The 10937-nt window shown below is 42.4% G+C and overlaps 1 long non-coding RNA gene across 1 annotated transcript; it reads left to right on the forward strand.

Moving 5' to 3' along the window:
• Positions 1-424: 424 nt before the first annotated feature.
• LOC310709629 lies at positions 425-4601 on the forward strand. The gene is made up of 4 exons (XR_014527609.1): positions 425-480; positions 2541-2614; positions 2986-3129; positions 3756-4601. It is a non-coding gene; the product is annotated as an uncharacterized lncRNA (long non-coding RNA).
• The last annotated feature ends 6336 nt before the right edge of the window (positions 4602-10937 follow it).

Below are 10937 nucleotides of genomic sequence, written 5' to 3' on the forward strand. Positions count from 1 at the left end.
GCATTTTACAGGAAGAGATGCTGGGAATATGATTCTCTTCTATCAGGCACATGGATCTTTTTATTTTAGCTATGCTCCAGGTACATTAATTCTCTGATATGTTTCCATTGTGTGTGTGTGTGTGTGATCATTCCAGGTTTGCATGAGATTTGCCATCATTTTTGTTCCCGTGCATCGCCACACTTGAAATGCAACCTCGAGCCACGCATGCTGACAGACTCCATTAGCATTAATGCTGTTCTCTTATCTCGTGTGCGCTCTCTCTCTCTTTCTCTCCTGCCTCCCCTCGCCCCCTTTCTTGTCTGATGGTTCACTGACACAGTTGACAAGGCTGACACCGCCAATCAGCTTCTACTCAGCAAGGTCACTGTTCAGACTTGACTCGTGATTGGCTGCTGTGCTTCAGTGTGTTATTACTGTCTGATTTGATCGGAGGCAGGGGGTGGTCTCCAATCAAACAGAGAAAAGGTCCTGGAGAAGGTAATTAAATCCTGTCAGAGGCAATTATCGGTTCCAGGGCCGTGACTCTGGCACTGAATGCAGATGATCTGAAGCTCTATTCTTGTAGAAATTCAAGAGGGCTTCTGGCACAGATCAGTTAGACATAAAGGAAACAGCAGGCTTTTTGCAAACAATGCAGGTCTGCATTTTAACCTTTTTACACAGCCTTTCTCCCTCTCTTCTCCTTCCTTCTTATTCTTAGGGTCTGGCTACCTCTGAATACATTTTTTTCTCTCTCTCCCCTCACATTCTAATTAAATTATTGACAGGGTTTCCTTTCCAAAATACACATAAGGACAAATTACAGGGGACAATGGCTTTCTCAAAACAGCGGCCAAGGAAAAGGCTCTCCACCAAGTGAAAATGAGTTGTGATTTTGGATCCTGTGCCTGAAGAAGCAACATGTGGAAGCTTGAGAGGAGTCAAATGAGGAGGCTCACTCTGACTATACACAAGCTGCAATTCTCTACGCAGTTACCTGGGAGTAAGCTCCACTGAAATCACAGGGGGGAAGGGGACTTGTCTCCATGTTAATATGAGTAGGAACAGGCTGTAAATTTACTTACACATTCTATTAGTGTGCCATAAAGAGCAGTGATTTTATCTTCAGACTGCCCAGACATCTTTTTGAAAGCTGGTGAATACAGCAAAGGCCACCTTATTTAAATCACCAAGGATCTGTGTGAAACACAAGTTGCCTTATTTGTTTTAGAAAAAGTATAAATACTGAAGCTCAAAAACATCCTACGTTTGGGATAAAAAGGGGTGTGTGTGTTAAGATTTCTTCATAAAGTTTTTTTTCCTTTAATAAATGTGCATCTATTTTTATTTTTCCTGGAAATAGCACAGCTATTGCAGTGATTTTAACTTTCTTCTCTAACTGGCTTGGCATTGTAGTCACAGTCCAGAGAGTTGTTTGTAGAAGTGAATAGGTTGGATTTATATTTGGCTGTGCTTTAGAGTAGAGCCATTGAAATCAATGGGACTTAAGCCAGTCATCTAATTTAAGTCCCATTTATTTCAATGTGCCTACTCTAAGCCTGACTAAATCTGATTCCAGCCCAGCAGGTATAAGTACAGTGGTACTCTAGTACAGTACTGAACGTAAGAGCCCAGCTGAATCAAACGAAATATTCATATCTTGTTTGCTTCTTGTTTGCCACAGCAGCAGTTGGATGCCTTTGGGAAGCTCACAAGCAGGGCATCAAGGCAATAGCTCTCTCTGCAACCCAGCAAATGGTATTCATTGTCGTGCTGCCTCTGAGTGCGGAGGTTTTATATAACCCTCATGACTAGTTGCTGCTGATAGACCTGTCCTCCATGAATTTCTCTAATTCCCTAGCTAGTGATCAACCCTCTATCTCATGGAACCAAATGCAATAGATTTATTATGTCTTGTGTGAAAAAGTACTTCTTTTTGCTTGTCTTGAAGTCCTAAGGCAGCTCATATAGCAAAAATGCAATGGCTGGGAGCAATTGGTTCTGTCAAGCACCTCCTCTAAGTCCTGGCACTGTGCCTTGGTTTGGCCCGGCCTGAGCTCCAGCCTCGCAACCTGACACTTCCGCTTTTATATAACTAAACTGCATGCATATAACACTCCTTGCAAGAATTATAACACTGGTTGTGCTAACTTTTATTCATGCACATGACCTCCATGGAGAAGGGAAATCAAAGCATTTCTTCTCTGTGCATTAATTTATTATCTGTGTATAATTCTGTGAACATTTCCGCCAGTGAAATATGACGAAGCTTAAAATCAAAGTTAACGAAAATGTCAAATGCTATTGAGTACTATTTGCATGGTTTTAATCGATATCCACAAACCTCCTTTGCCTTTCATGTAAGAACGAAGGATGCAAACAAATGAAATAGTTGTTTCTATCAAACGTCAAGGGCTATCTTTGATTCCCCCACTCTCTTTTCACATAAATTTCAGGAACCCACTATCCAATCTTGCGTTGTTTTCCCCTCTTCCCATACATGTCACACATCAAATTCATTTTGACAGCTAAACAATGTTTCCTTTATTTCATTATAGTTTTCTTATCTAGAGTCAAAGCTTCATGACAATTTCAAAGAAAGGAAAATAAAGAACGATCTTCTGGCAGATAGGTACCTTATTTTTAAGAGATCTCGTGCAGATATGTTGGTAAACACTCCAGCTGTGTTTGATTTGCTTTGAAGGCAATATCCAATTCTGATTGTTTTGCTAGCAAGTTCTGCTGCAAGTTTTGTGTTTATATTTTCCAGTCACCCATTTTGCATAACAACCACCACCACCACCCTTGAAGTAGAAAACCATATCAGTTATTTGCATCTTTCTCTTCATTCTTAGGTAGTTTTGGGTTACAATAAACAGCTTAACTAATTATCACACAACAATAGGTATAAACATGAGACTGTGCTGCAACCCAATATTGAGTCCCACACAACCTGTTGAATATTATTGCTCTACACCAACTGGCAGCACCTCTCTCCAACAGGTGACTCCACCACTACATTGCAGCAGTAATATGGTACAAACACATTAAGGTACAAAGCCAGGAGTAACGGAATGGGTTGTTTGGTGCTGAGGCTTGAGATCACCCTCTTCCGTGCCTCTCCAGGAATACTCACTAGTCTCTTTGGCAAGCATGCTCAGATTTCCTTTAAGAAAGTTATCACTTTATTCTTCCACAGGATTTCCATGGACTGAGCAGTTTAGTGTATCAGAGAACCACTTGGAGGAAGTGGCATATGCACATGTGAATGAGGATCGTGTTTACAATGGGACTCCTCTCCTCTCCTCTCCATGTTCTGGGGGGTTCTCTCAACCCTTCAGAGCAGATTTAGAGGGCACAACAGGTGCTGAGTGAGGAGGGGGGAGGAAGTCCCATTGTACAACTGGACCCTGTTCCACACACACAACTTAGCTGAATCCTGCCCATAGTTTCTCCTCTCACTACAGTGGTACCTTGGGTTACATACGCTTCAGGTTACAGACTCCGCTAACCCAGAAATAGTACCTCGGGTTAAGAACTTTGCTTCAGGATGAGAACAGAAATCGCATGGTGGCGGCGCGGCGGCAGCGGGAGGTCCCATTAGCTTAAGTGGTACCTCAGGTTAAGAACAGTTTCAGGTTAAGAACGGACCGCCAGAACGAATTAAGTTCTTAACCCGAGGTACCACTGTACATGAATGAGCTGCGGTGTGACTCAACTTGTGCACTCATATCCTCTTTTGTTGTTTTTTCTTGATTTTAAATAAACTGCAGATCCCTGTGGTGTCCAGATTTGGGAAGCTGTGGTTTGCCTAAACAACAATTCATGTGAACAAGCCACGATCAAAATGCCATTTCAGATCCTGACATGTAAACTATTGATCCCCACATCTGAATATTTCAAGGAACAGTGGCTTCCCCCCCTCCCCCAGAATTGGAAGCAGATGCTTAAAAACTCTGCACACTCCTGCAAAAGGAGGAAGGAACAGCCTGTGTGGCCAAGGCTCACTGGGGGTCATTCAAATAGTGGGAAACCATGGTTTTCTGCTACATCTGAACCAACTAGCTGCTAGCTAGCCAGTACTTTCAATACATGGAGCATGCAAAGCTATTACTTTTCCCCACCTCCAGCCTAGTACAGACTCTCAGCCATAAATATTTGGTGGTGGAAACTACGGGTAGTGGAGGGAGACATCGTAAATCAACATGAAACAGCATAAGCCTACTTCAACCTAAATTCTAGAAGTCCAGCATGTTTAAATTAATAACTTTAATAAAATAAAAGATTACATTTTTTAAAAATATATGTGCTAGGAGTCCAAGTGCTTGTTAATCATCCTAGAGAGCCTTGGCTTCCATTGGCCAGAATGCTGCCAGGTGGGAACTGGTTTACTTTTTAATGAGCAATCTGGCAGAATATTCCCTGCATGTTTTTCTTCTTTTTAATTTTGAGAAAGGGACTAGAAACTTACTTTAATAAAAATAAAAGCTAAACATCCAGAAAAAGAGGTTTGATGTGCTGCTGAAGTTGGCAGGTCCCTGAAGCCCTGCACCTTCCACCTGGTTACAGACCTGCCATAATATGATTGTTGCTATAAAAGCACTGATACCTTGTCTGCTCAGGGAGCATATGGTTATTATTTTTCTACCAGATACAGTCAAGATTCTGCTGGTGCTGCTGCAGCAGCAGCAGCAGACATTCCTGAAATACACTGTGTTGTACTGGACCAAGGTTGCTTGCATTGCTATGCAGGAGCCTCGCTGTTAAGTTCCTTTTATCTCTCCTTCAAAAAAGTGTTGCTTTGGTGTGGCTGTCAGGGCTACCGCAGGCATTTTTCAGCATAGTGACAGGTTTTCTGAGGTTACTAGCTGACCCCACTATTCTTCAGCAGCGCTATCTTGCTGTTGGTAGTGGTTCTGCTAACCTGAGTTTGATTGAGGAAGAGGTAACAACACCTGCAGAGCCTGTGAGAAAGGGTCACAGATGGAAACTGTTTCTATTGACTTTCTTCTCTGCAAAAACTTCTCTTTATCGACTGTGAGTTGCAGTTTTTGAGAATGAGCTGAAATTCACATGAGCAGCCAGTGTTAGCTTCAAGGCTATCACACACTATCATCTTCCAAGAGCTGCTTTACTTTGCTGAAGGAAGGAAGGAAGGAAGAAAGAAAGACAAACTTGTTCCACTGGGTTAGGAAATTATTTTCATTTCTTGTATGGCAGTTATTCTACTTGGCAATATCAACATCACTGCAGTTGTTTCACTAATACAGTGGTGCCTTGCAAGACGAAATTAATTCGTTCCGCGAATTTTTTCGTCTAGTGAATTTTTCGTCTTGCGAAGCACGGTTTCCCATAGGAATGCATTGAAAATCAATTAATGCGTTCCTATGGTCAAAAAAAGTCCAAACAAAGCCAAATTTGGTACAACAAGAGTTTATTAAGTGCTCTTTAAAGTCACACATACTGTAAAGAGCATTTCAAAATTCAAACCCAGAATTTTTTTAAAAAAACAGCAGAGTGGCCCTATGGTCACAGAAAATCATAAAAATGCAGGGGAAAAAACCACAAGCTTCCAGATTCTTGCAAACCCCTCCCCAACTGTTCCCCTGGCCACCCAGCACACAGAAATTCAAATCCAGATTTTTTTTTAAAAAAACAGCAGAGTGGCCCAATGGTCACAGAAAATCATAAAAATGCAGAAAAAAACGCACAAGCTTCCAGATTCTTGCAAACCCCTTCCCAACACCTTGTCCTTGAATTCCAAACACCCCAACCCAAAATCCAAAACCCCCCAAAAAAGTTTTAAAAGCTTAACTTACCAAATGGCTGCAAAAGAAGTTTTGGAAAAGCTTCAAAAATCACCAAAGTCTTTAAAAACCTCAAAAAAGGCTACTATGTACACTGCGTTCTATGAGTTGCTCCTCGAAGTCAAGTCGCAACTGTATTAACGGTGTTAAGAAAAAGGAAACAAACTTGCAAGACGTTTTCGTCTTGCGAAGCAAGCCCATAGGGAAATTCGTCTTGCGAAGCAGCTCAAAAATGGAAAACCCTTTCGTCTAGCGAGTTTTCCGTCTTGCGAGGCATTCGTCTTGCGGGGCACCACTGTATTTCATGTATTAATAAATACATGTTAAAGTTAGTCCCATTATGTTCCTTTCACGAGGGCCATTGGTAGTGGTTATTGTTGTGATGAGATGGTGATGATGATTTCAATTTATATCCTGCCCTTCCTCTCAAAGGAGCCCAGGGCACAAAGGCCACAGTGCCTTGTTGCAACCCTTTGGGTGTGGGGAGAGTTCATCATAAAAGTGGATGGGGCCAAAGTGAAGAAGCAGGCAAATCCAGAGCCTAATGAACCGATTTTCATTTTTATTTTTACAGTATTGAAAATGACTTGATGAACCTGCACTAATTTAAAACAGTGCTAATAATGAAATTATTCTTTATTAGTGTAGATACTATTTTTAATTCACTGAACTAATTGACACAGGCTGCATTCACAATAACCTGGCTGTGCAACAGAAATGTAGTTCTTCTCCATCTAGAATTGTTCATGCTCATTGTCAGCATACTGCTTTCAGTCCAGATTGATTATTGATTCCACAAAAGTGGATGTGGTTACTTGATATGTGTTTCAAAGCCCCTTCCTTGATTCGGTTATCCATGCTTTTTCCTCCATGCACATGGCCCAGCTGAATGAATAAAGGAGTATAATAGAATCATAGAGTTGTAAGAGACCATGAGGGTGATCTAGTCCATCGCCCTGCAATGCAGTTTTTTTTTTTGTTTTTTTTGCCCAATGTGGGGCTTAAACCCATGACCCTGAAATCCAGAGTCCCATGCTCTACTGACTGAGCTATCCGTGACTGCCATTTTCATATACACCTACCTACAATGTCATTGGGCAGGTGTGGATACACATACACAAAATTGCTGGGGCCCTGCCTACATCTATTTTCAAATGGACACACTGCAGAATCCCTCTTCATTCAAAGAGCTTTTCTTTTCAGAATGAAACCAGTTTATCAATTAATGATTTTCAGGGGCAAAAAATAAATAAAAATGCAATAGATCCAGATGGTGTGTGTGCACTGAAAAAACAAGTACTCTTCTCCATTGATTCTAAAATAAAATGTCATGTGTATATGAAGCCTTATTTGAAGAAGCACTAATAATGACTTATTTGATTGGCATGCACTCATTTTAAAAAGCTTTGCATTGGGGTCTTTTGCTGCATTTGTAGTTACATACTATTATGAATTGGGGTAGGTGCAGGCTCTCCATAATTCCTGGGTTTAGTAAAAATTAAAATGAATCAAGGTTTGATTAAACTTTGCCAAACACCAAAGCCCCCTGGATTTAGCTATGCTAAGGAGCCAAGCCACCTTGCAGGTGCGGTGATGGCCCATCACAAAAACCATCAGAGGGCAAGACTGCTAGGCAAGGGGCTGTGGTGTCCTTTCTTTGCTGGGTGTGAGTGGGGAGATTCAGATGCCAGGTTTAGGGTTGCAGCTTTGAATGACATAGGCTGAAGGAAGGTCCTTGGAGTCAGTTAACAATGAAAAGATGGAAGAACAGAACTCCATGTGAGCTAGAGATGATAGGCTGGAACAAAGAGACACAGAGGGTGGCTTTTTGTTGTCCTTTGAATCCAATGCTGCTCTTATAGGGGAAGCCAGATCCTCATGGGATGTGAACGCTCTGCAATCCCTCCATCTAGGTGCAGGTTGTATATACAGTCGTACCTCGGAAGTCGAATGGGATCCATTCTGGAAGTCCATTTGACTTCTGAAAACATTCGAAAACCAAGGCACAGCTTCTGATTGGCTGCAGGAGCTTCCTGCACTCACGCGGAAGCTGCGTCAGAAGTTCAGCTTCCGAAAAACATTCGCAAACTGGAACCCTTACTTCCAGGTTTGCAGTGTTCGGGAGCCAAAACTTTTGAGTCACAAGGCATTCGAGAACCAAGGTACATGTAAATAAAACCCTACACAGTGGTACCTCCAGTTACGGATGGGATCCATTCCGGAGGCCCGACCATATCCCAAAAAGTCTGCGCACACACATGGCAAAATTGAGCACTTCCGCACATGCGTGCGCGGTGAAACCTAGAAGTATACACTTCTGAGTTTGCCGCATTCACAACCTGAAGTTTACACATCCAGAGGGATACGTAAGCAGAGGTATGACTGTATCATAAAGACACAACAGTCTCTGCTGTACCTCAACCCCTGGAATCTTACACCACTTATGGAGATTGGAGTGTTGTGTAACAATACACTAATTCCAAAAAGCACTGCACTGGGTTCTTTGCTGCATTGAGATAACTAGAGATACCACCCCCCATCACACATACACATATCACATATGATATGCCAGTGCTGTCACTCTCTCAGACACAGACAATCCTACACAGGCAGACAGAAAGACAATCACACACATATACAAGAAAATCAGTCCTCACCCCCCTTCTTACGCTTCATTTCATCTACCCCACTTTGCCTTTGTGCCACAGCACTCCAGCCAGGAGGGGATGATGTGAACTGGATTCCCAGCATTGTGCTGGGATGGGCAGAAAGGTTCTTCCAGCCTCACAATGGGGGTGATCATTGCTCCCCCTACCTGCTCATCAGATGACCCATTTAATGAGCAGAGAGTGAGGGTTATTTGTACTTCCATGTGGAACTGGTCTGGGTGGGAATGTATCAATCGCTCCACCGAGCTCAATGCCCTGGAGAGGATGACAAATCCAGTTCCCTTGAGAAATCCAATTTTCACTTAAAGAAAAACCTACTAGTTCTTGTGCTTCTAGGATTTAATAATTTTGAGTATGTAGTGGAAAATGTTTCTAGTAGAATCTTGTGCTGCTGAGCAAACTTCATCAACTCCCATCTGCCTTCAAGCTTCAATGTAATTAGAACCAAAATGTTTGCAGAACCAAAGTTTGCATTCAAATTTATGTATGCCAATGGCTTGAGCCAACCTCTAAATCAGAATCAGAAGTTCAGACCCAGGATTTCTTTGACAACTGGGAAGAGTGGGTGGGGGAGCAAAGCGAGCTCTGGGTTTACATTTACTGTAACAGGGAAAAAGAGAGCCAGATGTGACTGTCATCAAAGCCCTGAAAGATTATTATTAGTTCTATTTTATGGAGCATCCTTCCTCCAAAGAGATCATAGCCCCAGACTCATAACAACCCTATCATGCAGACCAGGCTTCAAGTTAGTGAATTGCCCAGCATCACCTAGTTAAATTTGTGGCTGAGAGCCAAATTGCACATTAAACAGAAAATCCTTGATCAGATCTCCTGCCATCTTTGCATTCTCCTAAAAGCAGCTGTGAGGGGGAGCAATTTGGATGAGGGCCATGGTACTGGGGGAAGGGGGCTTAACTCTACTGCATGCTCATTTCCCTGGGCAAAACATGCATGCAGTCACAAAGCTGGTGTTAACTGTTAAAGTGATAACTGCACTGGTTGCTGTTTTGCTATCAGCCCAAGTTCAAGGAACTTTGTGTTAATCAAACTTAGGCCTGAGGTACCTTAGTGACCATCTGATTCCTTATGCTCCAAGGATGCAGGTGGCGCTGCAGTCTAAACCACTGAGCTTCTTGGGCTTGCCGATCAGAAGGTTGGCGGTTCGAATGCCCATGAGAGGGTGAGCTCTCATTGCTCTGTCCCAGCTCCTGCCAATCTAGCAGTTTGAAAGCACACCAGTGCAAGTAGATAAACGGGAAGGTCAACGGTGTTTCAATGTGCTCTGGTTTTCGTCATGGTGTTCCGTTGCACCAGAAGTGGTTTAGTCATGCTGGCCACATGACCCGGAAAGCTGTCTGTGGACAAACACCATCTCCCTCAGCCTGAAAGTGAGATGAGCGTCACAACCCCATAGTCGCCTTTGATTGGACTTAACCACCCAGGTTTCCTTTACCTTACCTTTTGCTCCACTTCAATGGCTGAGATCCTCTGATGAGACACTTCTAGCAGTTCTAGCCTCTGAGATTTGGTTTTCGCCAGGGACCAAGTTTTTAATGCGGCAGACACCATCCTGTCAAACTCCCTACCAGTAAAGAGTTGGCAGGACCCATTCTTTTCGCCCTTCCAATGCCTTTTGAAAAACTTTTTGTTTAGACAGGTTTCCCCGCCTTTCAACCTGTCAGTATTTGTTTGTATTTACAGAGGTTTTTAATTATGCTTTAAGGATATTTTTGTGGCTCTTTTGTTGATTTTTAGCCTTATATGCCTTGCTATAGTTTTATGAAAATGTTGAGTATACATTCGTAAAAATAAAGAAAAGAAACTACAGGTACAAAATGTGTACCTGTATATGGCTCTATGTGCCTAATTCATAGGGCCATTTGCACGTGGCACAAGAGAAAGGGCTAAACCCTTCATTCACAAGAGCCATGGCCCCAATCCAATTTGTGGCCTGTGTGCTGGTTTTAGGAAAACAAAACCACATATCTCCTACATTTTGTTTTGGCCTAAGCAGAAATGTTTACTTACATAAGTTTCCCACATCCAAACCTAAAACTCTAGCCGCAGCACCACAGTGACTCTCCAAACATGAGACTGGTCTGTGAGGGCATGGCATAAAACCTATTAACTACCCTAAAACCCATTTTTTTCTCACTATGCTTCCCTCTCTTTTATTTGTCTGTCAAGAGTTCAGAGAAATTGGAATAGGAGTGGAGATTGAGATACCCAGTTCTTTCAGATTATTGCATGTTTGCCCCCTGAAAGCTTGTGTAACCTGGAATGTGCCAGCTAGGTTTCTTGATAGTCTAAATGCCACAGTTACCCACATAGTGACTTCCCTTCTTCCTCTCTTTTATAAAGAACCTTAGGCTTATCCAAGTATCCAGCAGCCCGAGCATGTAATCGGAGTGTGAAAACAACATACGATTATAGTCCTGCTTAAAAAGAATTATACAAGTTTATGGATACCAGGCATGGA

This window comes from Podarcis liolepis, assembly GCF_965112155.1.
Source record: "Podarcis liolepis genome assembly, chromosome: 1".
Classification (NCBI taxonomy): Eukaryota; Metazoa; Chordata; class Lepidosauria; order Squamata; family Lacertidae; genus Podarcis; species Podarcis liolepis.